Source organism: Silene latifolia, chromosome 8 (genome assembly GCF_048544455.1).
Source record: "Silene latifolia isolate original U9 population chromosome 8, ASM4854445v1, whole genome shotgun sequence".
NCBI lineage: Eukaryota > Viridiplantae > Streptophyta > Magnoliopsida > Caryophyllales > Caryophyllaceae > Silene > Silene latifolia.
The window spans coordinates 46,140,847-46,155,261 of NC_133533.1; positions in this window are offsets into that span (position 1 = coordinate 46,140,847).

Genomic DNA, 14,415 nt, shown 5'->3' on the forward strand with positions numbered 1-14,415 from the left:
TCATTTCATTAAAAGAGAAAATACAACTATTATCCTTTATTGAAAATGTAAAACCGTCTTTAGCAAGTACGGAAACAAAAATAATGTTCTTAGATAAACTGGGTACATAGTAACAATTATTTAAAGATAACTCAAAACCACTAGGGAGTTGGATTACATATGTTCCCTTCGAGGCAACAGCTACTCGTGCTCCATTCCCGACTCGCAAGTCCACATCACCTTTTTCGAGAGGTATGATGTTCTTTAGGTCCCGCAAATGATTACACGATGAGAACCACAACCAAAGATCTAGTACCCAAGTTCCGAAACTTGCATGGTTAATCTCAATCATATAAATATAAGATGACATACCAACAGAACGACACGCGGCCGCCATGATGTCCTCACGGTAGACGGGACAGTTCCTCCTCCAATGTCCAGTCTTGTGACAATGGTGGCACTCTATGTCACCGCCCTTGCTCTTTGTCTTGCCCTGTGAGCCACTAGTCTCACCAGGCGCACTCTTACCGTTTCCTGGCTTCTTAAACTTTGGCTTACCTACAGCTAGGTCGCCATGAGCCTTGCCCTTACCTTTACTCTTGTTGTGAATCGTGAGAACATCCCGCTTCATGCTCCCACTCAATTTCATATCCTTCCTCTCTGCCTACGAGAAGGGAGTGTAGCTCATGAGGAATCCTTTTCAAGTCATTCATGTAGTAGTTCGCCCTGAAAAGGGCAAAACCATCGTAAAGAGAATGAAGCATTCGGTCAATGACAATGCTCTCACTGATTCTACAATTCAGTGACTCCAGTTTCTCGACATTCTCAATCATGTGAAGAATGTGTGGGCTAACCGGTTGGCCCTTCTGGAGTTTCGCATCAAAGAAGCGACAGGTATGCTCATATGTAACGATTCTCGGTGCCTTTGAGAACTCGTTAGTGAGCGTGGTGAAAATCTTGTTTGCACCTTGGGCAATGAAGCGTCTCTGCAAATTGGTTTCCATTGCAAAGATGAGTACGTTCTTTATCGCACCCGCTTTCATAACGAAATCACTATAAGCGAGTGACTCGTTGACTCCTGCATTTGGGCCTGGGTTGACCGGTATTAGCTCAGTTAAATACCCGAGCTTACCGTCGCAGGCGGCATTCCGTAGTGCCGCCTCCCGGTCAGTAAAATTGGACCCATCATTCTTCGATCCGAGTGGACCGATTCATTTGGTCCATGAACATTTTAAGCCGTGATCGAACGATCTAGTGTGGCATTAGGCATTGGGATTGCGTTATTTCCACCATTTGTTGTAACAAAGATATTATTGATAATAAGCATGTTCTACACTACGAAAGAAGAATAAAATAATAAGCATGCATCGTTTTTATTTTAAGTCTAATGAACTAATGTCATAACGCGAAGACTCAAAAACATTTATACAATTGACCTCCCTCAAGAATTATATAAATGACCCCAAGACTCAATTCTATGTAAATTGATAAGCTAACCTGTTAGCTAATTCTACCGTTAGAATTCTTGGTCGATAAATTTCTGTAAATACTATCTTTAGTCCATCATAATCACGAGAAACTCTTCGGACTACAATGTTGAGGTAAACTAAGTCAACACAACTACTTACCCAACGTAGAAGGGGTCATATTAGGCCTACCGACGAAGAAGGGATTCATAGATGTTTGCCCTTATAAAGACTAATCTCAATTTCCGTTTTAGAGGAAGATCCCATCAACTATTTTTAATTCATTTTAAGTGAACTATAATCTAGCATGCGAGAATGATTTAAACTAAAGTGATGGCTTATAGATCGTGACATTCGCATGTCCATGAAAACTAACATACAACTATATGAGTCAATTTTCATGCATTTTAGTAGTAGGTGGTTTGGTTTTAGGCGGAATATGATGCAATTACTAGCATGTGAATGAAAAGCAATAAAATGAAAAACGAAAAAAAAAACAGTAAAAGTCCTAGTGTGGCCTATCCTATCAAAATGAACAATAAATACAAGTTTGGAATCCATCCTTGGACCTGAGAAGCTTGTCTTGATGTTCCATCTTGATCCATGTAGCGAGAGTGAGCTTGAATCTTCATCTTTAGTCTTCTTTGAAATTACAATAAATAAAATTACATAATTGACCTATTAATTACATTCTAATTTCAAAACCGAAAACTAAAGTAAAGGAGATTCGAGATCTCATAATTACATAAAAATCATGTTTCCTTCATTACGAAAACATAATTGACTAAGGCCACACTAAGTATTACAAATTACAACCGATTGCAAAATTAAATACGTAAATAAAATTCATTCATTCGATTCATTCAACATAATTAAAAGCATCAACTAAAATAAATTAAACATACATAATACAATACATTAATTATGTTGATTAATTTATCCAAACCACCTATTTAAATTAAATTAAGTGACAATTCCGCAATTTAATCACATTAATTTCATTTCAATCCATATTAAACTTGTAATATGAATTCTATCCGTCAAAATTTTAAACCGCTTTAAAATAACTCGGTATCTTTAATTTGTGAACCGATTCACAATAACTAATTGGCCAAAAATAAAAAAAAATAAAAAACAAAAAACAATTAAAATTGGTTCGGCTGGAAAAATAAACAAATTTTTTTTTTTTATTTTTTTTTTTATTTTTAACAGCTACTTCACGGCTGATCATAAAAAAAACAGCCCCTTCCCCTTTTTTTTTATTCGGCAAATAAGAAAAGAAAAAAACTTTCCATAATTTTTTTTTTTTTTCGAAAAAAAAAAACTTTCCTTTCTTTCCTTAATTTTTTCTGATTCGGTAAAAGGATAAAAAATAACCTAAAAACGTTTTTTTTTTCACGGCATACCTAAAAAAAAATTAGTCGTCAAATTTTTTTTCCTTTTGCGGCAAAAAGCCCTAATACAAAAATTGATGAAGAACAAAGTTTATAGTTGCTAATAGAACATGGTTTAGCAAATGAATTAACAATCATGATTAATCTTATATGCTAAAACTATATAGCAAAAACAAGTTCTTGTATCAATGACATGATGATACTATATCTATTCTAACTTAATCTGCATTAAATCAAAATTTCCCAATACTTCATATAATAATTTTAACCGATTAAAACAATGATATAATCAAAAGAGATTGAATATAAATCATCAAACAAAAGGAAAAACGAAATAAAAAAAAAACAGGCCGAAAAGAAAAAAAGGCCTCGGCTAAAAAAAATTTCCAACCGAAAAAACAACGAAACCCTAATTTATTTTCTCGAAAATTAGGTTATAGTTTACATACAAATTTTATGAAAATCATCAAAATTAAAATCGTGGCCTAGTGCTCTGATACCACTTGTGGGAAATAAATCTGTATACTTCCCTTAAACTGGAAGGATTATAACGATTTAATAAAGATGATCTAAGGTCATAAAATAAAATACATAAACATAAGTAAAAAGATTTAGAATTAACCTTCGGTCCTAGCAAATATGGCCTAAGAACAATATCAAAATTGATATTCGCCTATTAGTTGCACCCAAGACGATCTGAGATATGCCCTTTGATTATGCTAGAAATCAATCTAAAATTTTCTGTAAAATTTAATTGTCTTTGTGTTCTTGTGATGAGAAAGAGGAGGCTAGGTCAAGAAAAAGCATTAGGGTAGAAATAATTCTCTACCTTTCCTTTTATACAGACCGAAACTTGGAGTCAATTAGGAAAAGAAAAACTTTCCCTAATTTCGGCCAAGTGAACCGAAATATGGAGTATTTTTCTCCTTATTTTGGTCTTTTCAAAAATATATAAAGTGTGTTAAATTGTCATCTAGTGAGGATCGAACCCATGACCTCTTGGCTTGTGTACCCTCACTATTACCACTATGACACATTCAACTTGTTGATATTAAATACAACTAATTATATTTAACTATGAATTAACAGATTAATTCGTCCAAACTAACCTTATATATATATTTAATTTAAATATAACTTATTATATTTAATTTATGAATTGACAGTTAATTCGTCTCAACTTAATATTATTTAATTTTCATTAAATAATTATCTCATCAATACATTGACTAACTTTTTAGTCATTTTGGGAATCAATGTAATTATATTTCTATAACCACATTTCTCAAACACGTCCTATAGATGTGACCTTTAGGGACCAGTTGATCACCGCCATCTGTATGATAATAACGTCAAACTTTCTAGCAAGCCAACCGTTATTAGGTAAACGTTAATCAACTGATTAAATATACGAAGTATACCCTTGTGAACCTGAAAGAGATTTACAAATGTTATCACACTAATTTGTGGAGGACACCAGCTCCAACAAGACCTCCGACAAGTCTACCACCCAGACGACCTCTATCCTCGATCTCGCCGCCGTCCACTCCCTTAAGGTAGTTGAGAGGTTTGGTTTTCCAGTCTTCCCCAAATTGAATCTAGGGTTTTTTGCTCTTGCCTCATTCAATTCGACCAACCCAACTGCTAATTAATTTAATTTATAATACTTACCTTGTTTCCATAGAAAATGATTACATAGAAAATAAGATGAATGTAGTTGAAGGTGATGAAGATGGTTTTTTCAGTGGTGGTGAAGGAGGAAGAAGAAGTGGTTGTAGTTGAAGGTGATGAAGCTGATGGTGAAGAAGGTGGAGATGAATTGGGGGAAATCGGGATTTTTATTGGCGATTGAAGGATGCAGCAGATGAGATCAACGGAAATCAGTGAAGAATGAAAATGATAGAAGATGTCGTTTGTTATATTTGTTTTTGGCTGTTTATTTGGAGTTGTAGTTGGGCCGGTTTGAGACGACTCTTTTGAGCCTTTTAAGTCATGTACGAGGTCATGGGGAATCCTGTGCAACTCGATGTATGGTAACGATCTTATTAATATACTTACTTTTTATCGGAAAAAAAATAGAAAAAAAGGAGAGTTAATGATGGTTGTCTACTTGTCTTTAATTAATAGTAGATAGGCGTCAAAGATTCAAAGCTCAACCGTTTAAATTTTGTAATTTTTTTTTTAATGATTAACTTTGGATCGTATTATAACTCGTATTTTAAAGATTAGTATTGGTTGTTTTACGACTTTGTGATCTTTAAATGACCAAAGTTTAGATGTTAGTTGTAATGGGCTTTAAATTCCCTTTATTTTAATATGTATATTGGTTTTTTTTTTGCGTGTCCCGTGTCCTAAAAAAATCGGATTATCGTGTCCCGTGTTCGTGTCGTGTTCATGTCCGTTTTCGTGCAACCTAGATCCCAGATCCTCTCCAGATCCTAGGATTCAGATCCAAAGGATCGGATTTGAATCGCAATATTTTGGATCTAAGGGATATGAATAAGATCCATATGCATAGAAATAGATTTGAATTTGGATTTGATGGTCAAGATTAAGATCCTACCCTTAAATTAATTTTTATTTTATTTTAAAATAAAAATAAAAAATAAGTTAAAGAAATGGTAAAAATATATATTTTTTTCTTAAAGTTTTTTCATAAACTAAGTTACGTTTTATTTCTCATTAACATTTTCTAATGCAAAAATACTTTGTTATCGCTCCTGTTATTTTATGAAATTTTATTTCGATATCTTTACAACTTTATTTTTAATATTTGCATTCTAATAAAAAAACTCCCTCCGCACATAAGTTTTCACCTCATTTCTCTAATATACGTGAGAGTATTTTATTGAAATTGGGTGAAAATGGGTGTGTGGAGGGATTAGTATGTTAAGTTGGTAGTAAAACCTAAAAAATAATATTTTAATGTTTAAAAAATGATTTTTTTTTGTACTATCAAAAGGATACAGGATAGATCCAGATACAGTCATGATCCACGGGATCTGGATATGGATATAAGAATTTCAGATCCTATGGATATGGAACAAATCTGGATCCACTACAAAAAAAAGGATATGGATCTGGAACCTATAGGATCCTATCCATTGTCATCTATACATGCGTCCATGTGTTGTTTAAAATTTGGAATTTTCTACATAATACTCCTATGTTTTTGTGATTTTTACCGGGTATCCTTGTACTTTTCAAAACATACGTGATACCTCTAACATTTGTTAATAACATCTCCGTAACCCTAAATTTTTATTCCTTAAATCTTTTCTGTTAATTATTGACTTGACTGCTTATTTAACTTTTTTTTTTATATGTAATTATGATTAACCTTTACTAGTATTACCTTATAACTATATTACCCCCCCCCCCCTCCCACAATAAATTTGGTTTTTTCAATGGTATCCTCGAACTTTGGCAGATTACACATGGTACCCCTCCTTTTAACTTTCTACATTTGGTACCCACAAGCTTGATTTTTTCTTTCCCAATATGCCCTTACTAGCTGTAATACCTCATATTTAAGGCTTGGTCAATGGTTAGTCAATGGTAAGAATGTGAAATGTATTTTATAAATTATATTTAGGGTTTTTTGATAACCAATACCACAAGTAACTCATATTTTACCAACTGCTACCATTTTTTTTTTTAAAAAAAAAAAAACTGCTACCAACATTATTGGTTCGGTTTAAAACTAACTACCAAATGAGGTTAGGAAGCTAATACAGATGATCTCAGCCATCCATTTCAAATTCTCAACTTAAGTTCTATTTTTTCTTCCTCTAATGCCCTTACCTCCTCCCTTATATGTTTCTAATTCATTCCTTTATTCCATTCATCTTCAATTTCACCAATTTCAATTCTCATTCCTACTCACTCTCTCTTTATTCTATTAATCCGATTCCACTTCATATTCTAGGCTTTTTCACTATTACTTTCAGGTAATTTTTCTATCTCATCTTTTTTCTTCCTTCATTTGATATACCAATAGTATTTATCAAATTAGGGTTCTTAATGTAGTTAATTCGTTTTCTGAATTTGTAGCAATGTCGAATGAGGGCAATGGTGACAGAAATTTCAGGGCAATTAAATGTCGTTGTGGGGTGCTAGTTGCTCTACTCAGATCATGGTTGAAATACAACCTGATGCGTGTCTTAAATATGTTGTTTTACGCCCTATTTTACACGCATTTCAGAGCTCATTTGTGTAGTTTATGCTACTATTTGCCCCATTTCGTCTACTCTCGTATTTCTATGTAAAATTGCAGATTTATGCGGAAATGAGTAGATATTGAGCCAAATCCGTCCCGAGTACCTTGCACTGCATTTGACGTAAAGTATTTACTCAAGGAACGAGCTTGGTGCGCATTTCGAGACCCAAAAGATAAATCCACGAGAAGTTAAAAGCGGACTGTCAGCTACATCAGTCGATCGACAGCTGCCCTTAGTCGATCGACTGGTCCACGACAACCAGAAGCTACTGTTTAGAGCTTACCAGTCGATCGACTGCCTATCCTAGTCGATCGACCACACCGCTATTCTGACGAGAATTAGAAGATCGAGATTAAGGAAGCCCATGATATTTAGGTTTTAGAAATAAGTGTTACGTATATTTCTATATAACGTAACTGACTTTAGGAATTATTCATCCAGTTTTTTATCAGTTTTATGATCAGAAATTCTTTAGGGTTCATAGTTTTAGAATAATTTCCGTTAATAAAGTTTCGTTTCGCAATTGGCTTTTGGGTTCTTTTCCTTCGCAATTCCACACGGTACTCCCCTGTTTTTATTCAGTTTTTTTGCTTTCATTCATAGATATAGAATTGCTAGATCAGTTTCCCAAAGCCAATTTATCGTTTATGTTAATCGTTTATTTAGCTGTTTTAATTATGAATTCTTCTGCTTTATTAGTCCATTTTATTGTTGTTATCATTTCTAGTATGAGTAGCTAAATTCATCGTGCTAGGATGTAGGGAATCTGTAGGTTAGGCGGCATTAAAATTGGTATAACCTAAATCGCACGCCGGTCGATCGACTGGGTTCCCTGGTTGATCGACTGGCCACGTGAGCTGTGTTTCGTTTTAATTGTTTTAATTGTTACATTTGACGAATCGAATGCATGCGACTAGCTGAATGCTTAGTATTTGACTGACCTATTAGATCGAAAGATAGGGAAAGTTGTTAGACTACCAATTAAAATGACTAAACTACGCTAAGATCGAAAGATAGGTAAAGTTTAGAATCTTTAGTCACTTTTCAGGACGAGAGTCAGTACTAGTGATATTAGGGACCCGTAGCGAGATCGAGAGATGCAACTTGTTAGGAGTGGACCGAGAGGACCTCTTATTTTCCCGACTCACGTGATTTGTTTTAGACCTACCTAGCCGCTGCCGCCGAAACAATAGTGAACCGACCATCCTTGCACCCCTTTTAATATTTGTTTTATCCGTCTATTTAGTTTATTGTCTTTTATTGCCTTTAGCTATAGACCAATTCAATCAAACCCCTACACACTGTTACCGTAAGACTAAATTTAGACAACTGATAATTACATCTGCCTCTCTGTGGTCCGACCCTGCTACCGCTATCTATAATTGTAGTTGGAAATTATAAATATTATTTTTGGTGCATAACGACAGGCATCAAATTTTGGCGCCGTTGCCGGGTCGTACTGAAATGCGTGTAAAAAAAAATGATTCGAAAAAGAAGAAAAGTGTGCTGTACTGTAGAGGCCAAAATTTGATGCCTGTCGTTATGCACCAAAAATAATATTTATAATTTCCAACTACAACTATAGATAGCGGTAGCAGGGTCGAACCACAGAGAGGCAGATGTAATTATCAGTTGTCTAAATTTAGTCCTACGGTGACAGTGTGTGGGGGTTTGATTGAATTGGTCTATAGCTAAAGGCAATAAAAGACAATAAACTAAATAGACGGATAAAACAAATATTAAAAGGGGTGCAAGGATGGTCGGTTCACTATAGTTTCGGCGGCAGCGGCTAGGTAGGTCTAAAACAAATCACGTGAGTCGGAAAAATAAGAGGTCCTCTCGGTCCACTCCTAACATCTCGCTACGGGTCCCTAATATCACTAGTACTGACTCTCGTCCTGAAAAGTGACTAAAGATTCTAAACTTTACCTATCTTTCGATCTTAGCGTAGTTTAGTCATTTTAATTGGTAGTCTAAAAACTTTCCCTATCTTTCGAACTAATGGGTCAGTCAAATACTAAGCATTCAACTAGTCGCATGCATTCGATTCGTCAAATGTAACAATTAAAACAATTAAAACGAAAGACAGCTCACGTGGCAGTCGATCGACCAGGGAACCCAGTCGATCGACCGGCGTGCGATTTAGGTTATACCAATTTTAATGCCGCCTAACCTACAGATTCCCTACATCCTAGCACGATGAATTTAGCTAATCATACTAGGAATGATAACAACAATAAAATTGACTAATAAAGCAGAAGAATTCATAATTAAAACAGCTAAATAAACGATTAACATAAACGATAAATTGGCTTTGGGAAACTGATCTAGCAATTCTATATCTATGAATGAAAGCAAAAAAACTGAATAAAAACAGGGGAGTACCGTGTGGAATTGCGAAGGAAAAGAACCCAAAAGCCAATTGCGAAACGAAACTTTATTAACGGAAATTATTCTAAAACTATGAACCCTAAAGAATTTCTGATCATAAAACTGATAAAAAACTGGATGAATAATTCCTAAAGTCAGTTACGTTATATAGAAATATACGTAACACTTATTTCTAAAACCTAAATATCATGGGCTTCCTTAATCTCGATCTTCTAATTCTCGTCAGAATAGCGGTGTGGTCGATCGACTAGGATAGGCAGTCGATCGACTGGTAAGCTCTAAACAGTAGCTTCTGGTTGTCGCGGACCAGTCGATCGAATAAGGGCAGCGGTCGATCGACTGATGTAGCTGACACTCCGCTTTTAACTTCTCGTGGATTTGTCTTTTGGGCCTCGAAATGCGCACCAAGCTCGTTCCTTGAGTAAATACTTTACGTCAAATGCAGTGCAAGGTACTCGGGGACGGATTTGGCTCAATATCTACTCATTTCCGCATAAATCTGCAATTTTACATAGAAATACGAGAGTAGACGAAATGGGGCAAATAGTAGCATAGACTACACAAATGAGCTCTGAAATGCGTGTAAAATAGGGCGTAAAGCAACATATTTAATACACGCATCAAACTTCCCCAAACTAAACCCTTGCTTGTCCCCAAGCAAGAACTAGACTCGATCTAAAGGAATGAGTTCAATCTCAGAGCGAAATGCAATTGAATAGCCTAAACCAATTTAATGCAAAATTAACAATCAATCAGTAACGTGAATCATGCAAACGAGTTATGGAGTCGTTAAAAACTGCTGAACCGTCAACTGTAGAGACTTATCAAATCGGACTCTCACGGGTCGCTCAAATCACTCGAATAAGCACAAGGTGAAAAATGTATAAGATAGAAAGAATTCATTTTGTTAGTGACACTCACCTAACTACGACCTATAAGAACATGCCTGTAATATAATATGAAAATGATCTCTACAACCGTACATATGCATTCCAACCAAACAAATGACCATGACACATGCCGAGGTATATATGAGATATGTGAGGTAATAGGCAGGAAAGGCAAAACATTTATGGGAATGTGGGGGTACAGGTGATCAAGCTAGTACCGTAACAAAACCATATGACAATATCCATTTCTTGCTCAAAATTCAACAACAAACGGGTGCTAATTATCAAGCACAAATCTCACTATTTCCATAATAATTAATCAATCAACTCCCCATAAGATACAAATGCAACATGGGAGCAAAAATCGCCATTTAATAAAGACTTTGAATCATGCGAATTGATTTCTTTTCTTCTTCTCGGGCATCAGTTGATCGACCAGAATTGGCAGTCGATCGACTGCCTCTACAGTACAACACTCTTTTCTTCTTTTTCGAATCATTTTTTTTTCTTTTTTTTTTCTTTGTTCCTTTCTTTCCTCTTCCATTTTCCAAACAACATCTCAAAATGAGCATATGCCACCAAAAACGTAGTAACAATCCCAAAAACTAAACTACTAGCTTGACAAGGGCAGGCTAAATGTAGGATGTAGTAATGGGACAAAAAGGCTATTTTTGGCAGTGTGGAGCTTATGGGTAAAATGAGAAAAGGGGACCTCTACCACATGTGTCAACTAACCACAAACCGAATACATACAGGTATTAAGCAGATTAAGTTCATATTTATGCAAATTTATGTAACATGTCTTACAAGGAGAACTACTCACATTCCTAAATAAACTGGTCATGAATGTCACCAGTTATAAGCTCTAAACCTCAGAAAATGATGTAGTTTGCCAAAAATCTAAGTCAAGTCTCAAGTTCAGCAAGAAATTTAACGAAAATTCGTAGACTATGCATATATGATTCTACTAATAACATGTCAATCAGCAAGGCTTAGGCAAAAACAGATGCAAATGCAATGTCATCATTGAAATACTACCGTTCCGACTCAACCTATATGCTAAAATAAACGTGCATTTTTTGAAATTTTTGAAATTTTCAATTTTTTTTTGAATTTGAATTTTTGTGTATATAAAGGAATTAAACAACAATGCAAACTGAAATGTAAACGTGAATGCAAAAACATATGAAATGCAACGCAAAACCCTTCCCCAAACCAAATCGCACAATGTCCCCATTGTGCAAAATCATGTAATGAAACAAACAGGAAGTGGGAATTTGCGAAAAATTAAGTAAACAAAACATGAAGTGAAGACAAGGAGACTCACAAGACTTTAAGCGCAGCAAAAGGAAACCTCCCCAAACCAGCGTGAGCTAGGAGGTTTCAGTAGCCAGCAGTGCTACTAATAGGTACCTGAAAAGACAACAATACCACGCATAAAACCGAAAAAGCAATGTGGGAGCGGTAATTACGTGCATAAGATGAAGAAATTGAAGAAAACAGAATTATGTCGGAAAATAAAGAGGAGGAAAGACTCCCTCAATTCCGCAAAACGACCAAACACAGCAGGGGAAAGGTCGTGAACAGGTACAGCAGCGACAACGGTCGATCGACCATAGCAGGCGGTCGATCGACTGGAATGAACAGGAACAGAGGCTCCTGGAAGTCGCACCTCAGTCAATCGACCAGGGTAGGCGGTCGATCGACTGGAGATACTGCTGTAACTTTCTGATTTTGTCTATTTAGCTCAATAACTTGAGCTAATATGGTCCATAAACCTGCATACACACATAATAACGCGCCCAAAAATGCGCAAAACCCGAAGCAATTGTCTAAAGTGCTAAAAATCCTAAGCAAACTTAAAATGCGAAGTCTCGCGCACACGAAAACAATAAAAAGTCTTAAAAAGTAATAAAATGAAAGTTTATAAAAGCATGCGATCAACTAATAGTTGATCAAGAACGGCCACTGAATGGCCCACTTGGTCGGCTTCTGGCTACAAGAGGTAGCCTCAATAGTGCTCATCTTCTCAGCTGCACTCTTCTCAGCTCCAGCATCCGCAGAACTCAACGGATCAACATGTCGGATATCTTCCCACTCAATGACCTCTTCGGACTCGTCGAAATCTAGATCAGACTCCGTTGCTTTGACTGGCTCATCTTCGGGCTCCTCATCCGTGCCATAGCTAAGGCATCCTAGACCGCCTCTTTGAACTATTGGCTCCTTCACAGCTGGAGCGACATGCGGCTCTTCCTTCCCCAAACCAGCTCCTGTAATATCAGAAATAGACGAATCTTCCTCTAATTTGCTCCCAATCTGGGGCGGAGGGGTTACAACAGGAACAGGTGTAGAGACAGGCATATCAGGAAGTACAAAATAAGATTTCTTTTCAGAAACCGTATTACAAGTTACGGGCCACATGGGGTCTTTCTTCCTAGCCGTCTGGGCAAAGACAATGGAATGCTTGCCTACCTTAAAGGTCAAAGTACCCGAACCAACATCAATAATCGCACCAAAGGTGTGCGCAGAATGGTCTACCCAAAATGATAGGGATGTGGGCATCTTCGGGCATATCGAGCACCACGAAGTCAACAGGGAAGAAAAACTTCCCTATTTGCACGAGAATGTCCTCTAAGACTCCTATTGGCTGGACCACAGAGCGATCAGCCATCTGTACTGTCATGTTGGTCACTTCAAACCTAGTCAATTTGAGCTTCCTAGCAATACTCAAGGGCATTACACTAATATTGGCTCCTAGGTCACATAAGGCTTTCTCAATAGCAAAGGTGCCAATATTACATGGGACTGAGAAGCTACCCGGGTCTTCTAGCTTAAGGGGTGCGGTATGGGTCAAATAAGAGTATGACTCCTCAGTGAGTGCGACAGTGTGCACAGTTTCAAGTGACTTCTTTTTAGATAAAAGTTGTTTCATGAATTTCATATAAGCATGCACTTGATTTACTAACTCAAGAAAAGGAACTTGTACATTTAAGCTACGGATAACATTTTCAAACTTATTAAATGATACCTGTTCCTTCGTCGGCTCTAATATCTCCAGGTAGGGGGCTAAAAGTAGCAACTTAGCCCTCTCCTCTAAATCTCTCATGCCGGCATCGGTGGACTTAGGCTGGAAGTCCACAACCTTCTCCTTGTTGTAGCTTGACCCTTCTTCAGACCATCTCAAATGTGAACTATTAATCGACAAAGGGTCGTAATTCGGAACCGGAATGGACCCATCAGCAGTCGGGTCTGTCCTCAATATTTTCGGGGTAGTAGTACCCCGCAACAAGTGGTCCCTCAAGTTATTGGGCATCGGAGGACAAAAAGAATCACCATCAGCAAAGACGTCGATCCGATCGATTAGGTTGGTCACCCATCGACCGACCTCTACAGAAACGTAGCTTCGGTTGTCGCGGACCGGATCGATCGGGTATGTCGATCGATCGATCGACATACCCGTGATCGTCTTTTTCTTGTTTTTGTTCGTCACAGTCTTCTCCTTGCTTGGTTCCGCCTCATCCTTTTCAGTGACATCCTCAACCATAATGGGCCCATCAAAGGTAGACCCACTCCTGAAGGTGATTGCATTTAAGGTCTCCTTTTGATCAGTTTGAGTCGGTAAATATCCCGGAGCTCGAGTTGTATTCTTGCTAGCCAATTGGGCAATTTGGCTCTCCAACATCTTCATCCCGGCCTCTCTAGCACGGGATTCCTTCAAAAACAAATTCTTCAACTCATTGAAATCGAGAACCTTGGGATTGTTCTTTTCTTTGGGGACATACGGAGGCTTTTGGAACTGTTGTTGCTTATGAAGGGGCACATAGTTCTGCTGCTGCTGCTGCTGTGGAGGTTGAGTCGGATTCAAGACATTTTGGCTACTCCACCTCAAGTTTGGGTGGACATTCGGCTCATAGTATGTGTTTGTCTCGCCTATAATGTTGAAAGGCAAGACAAGACTCAAAGGGACTAGGACAATTGTCTCAAACATGTCCCTCGGCTCCACATCTTTTTACGGACGAAAGGATCTGTCTCAAACAAAGCATTTACAAGGTAAATCCCTCCTTTGGAAGCTCCT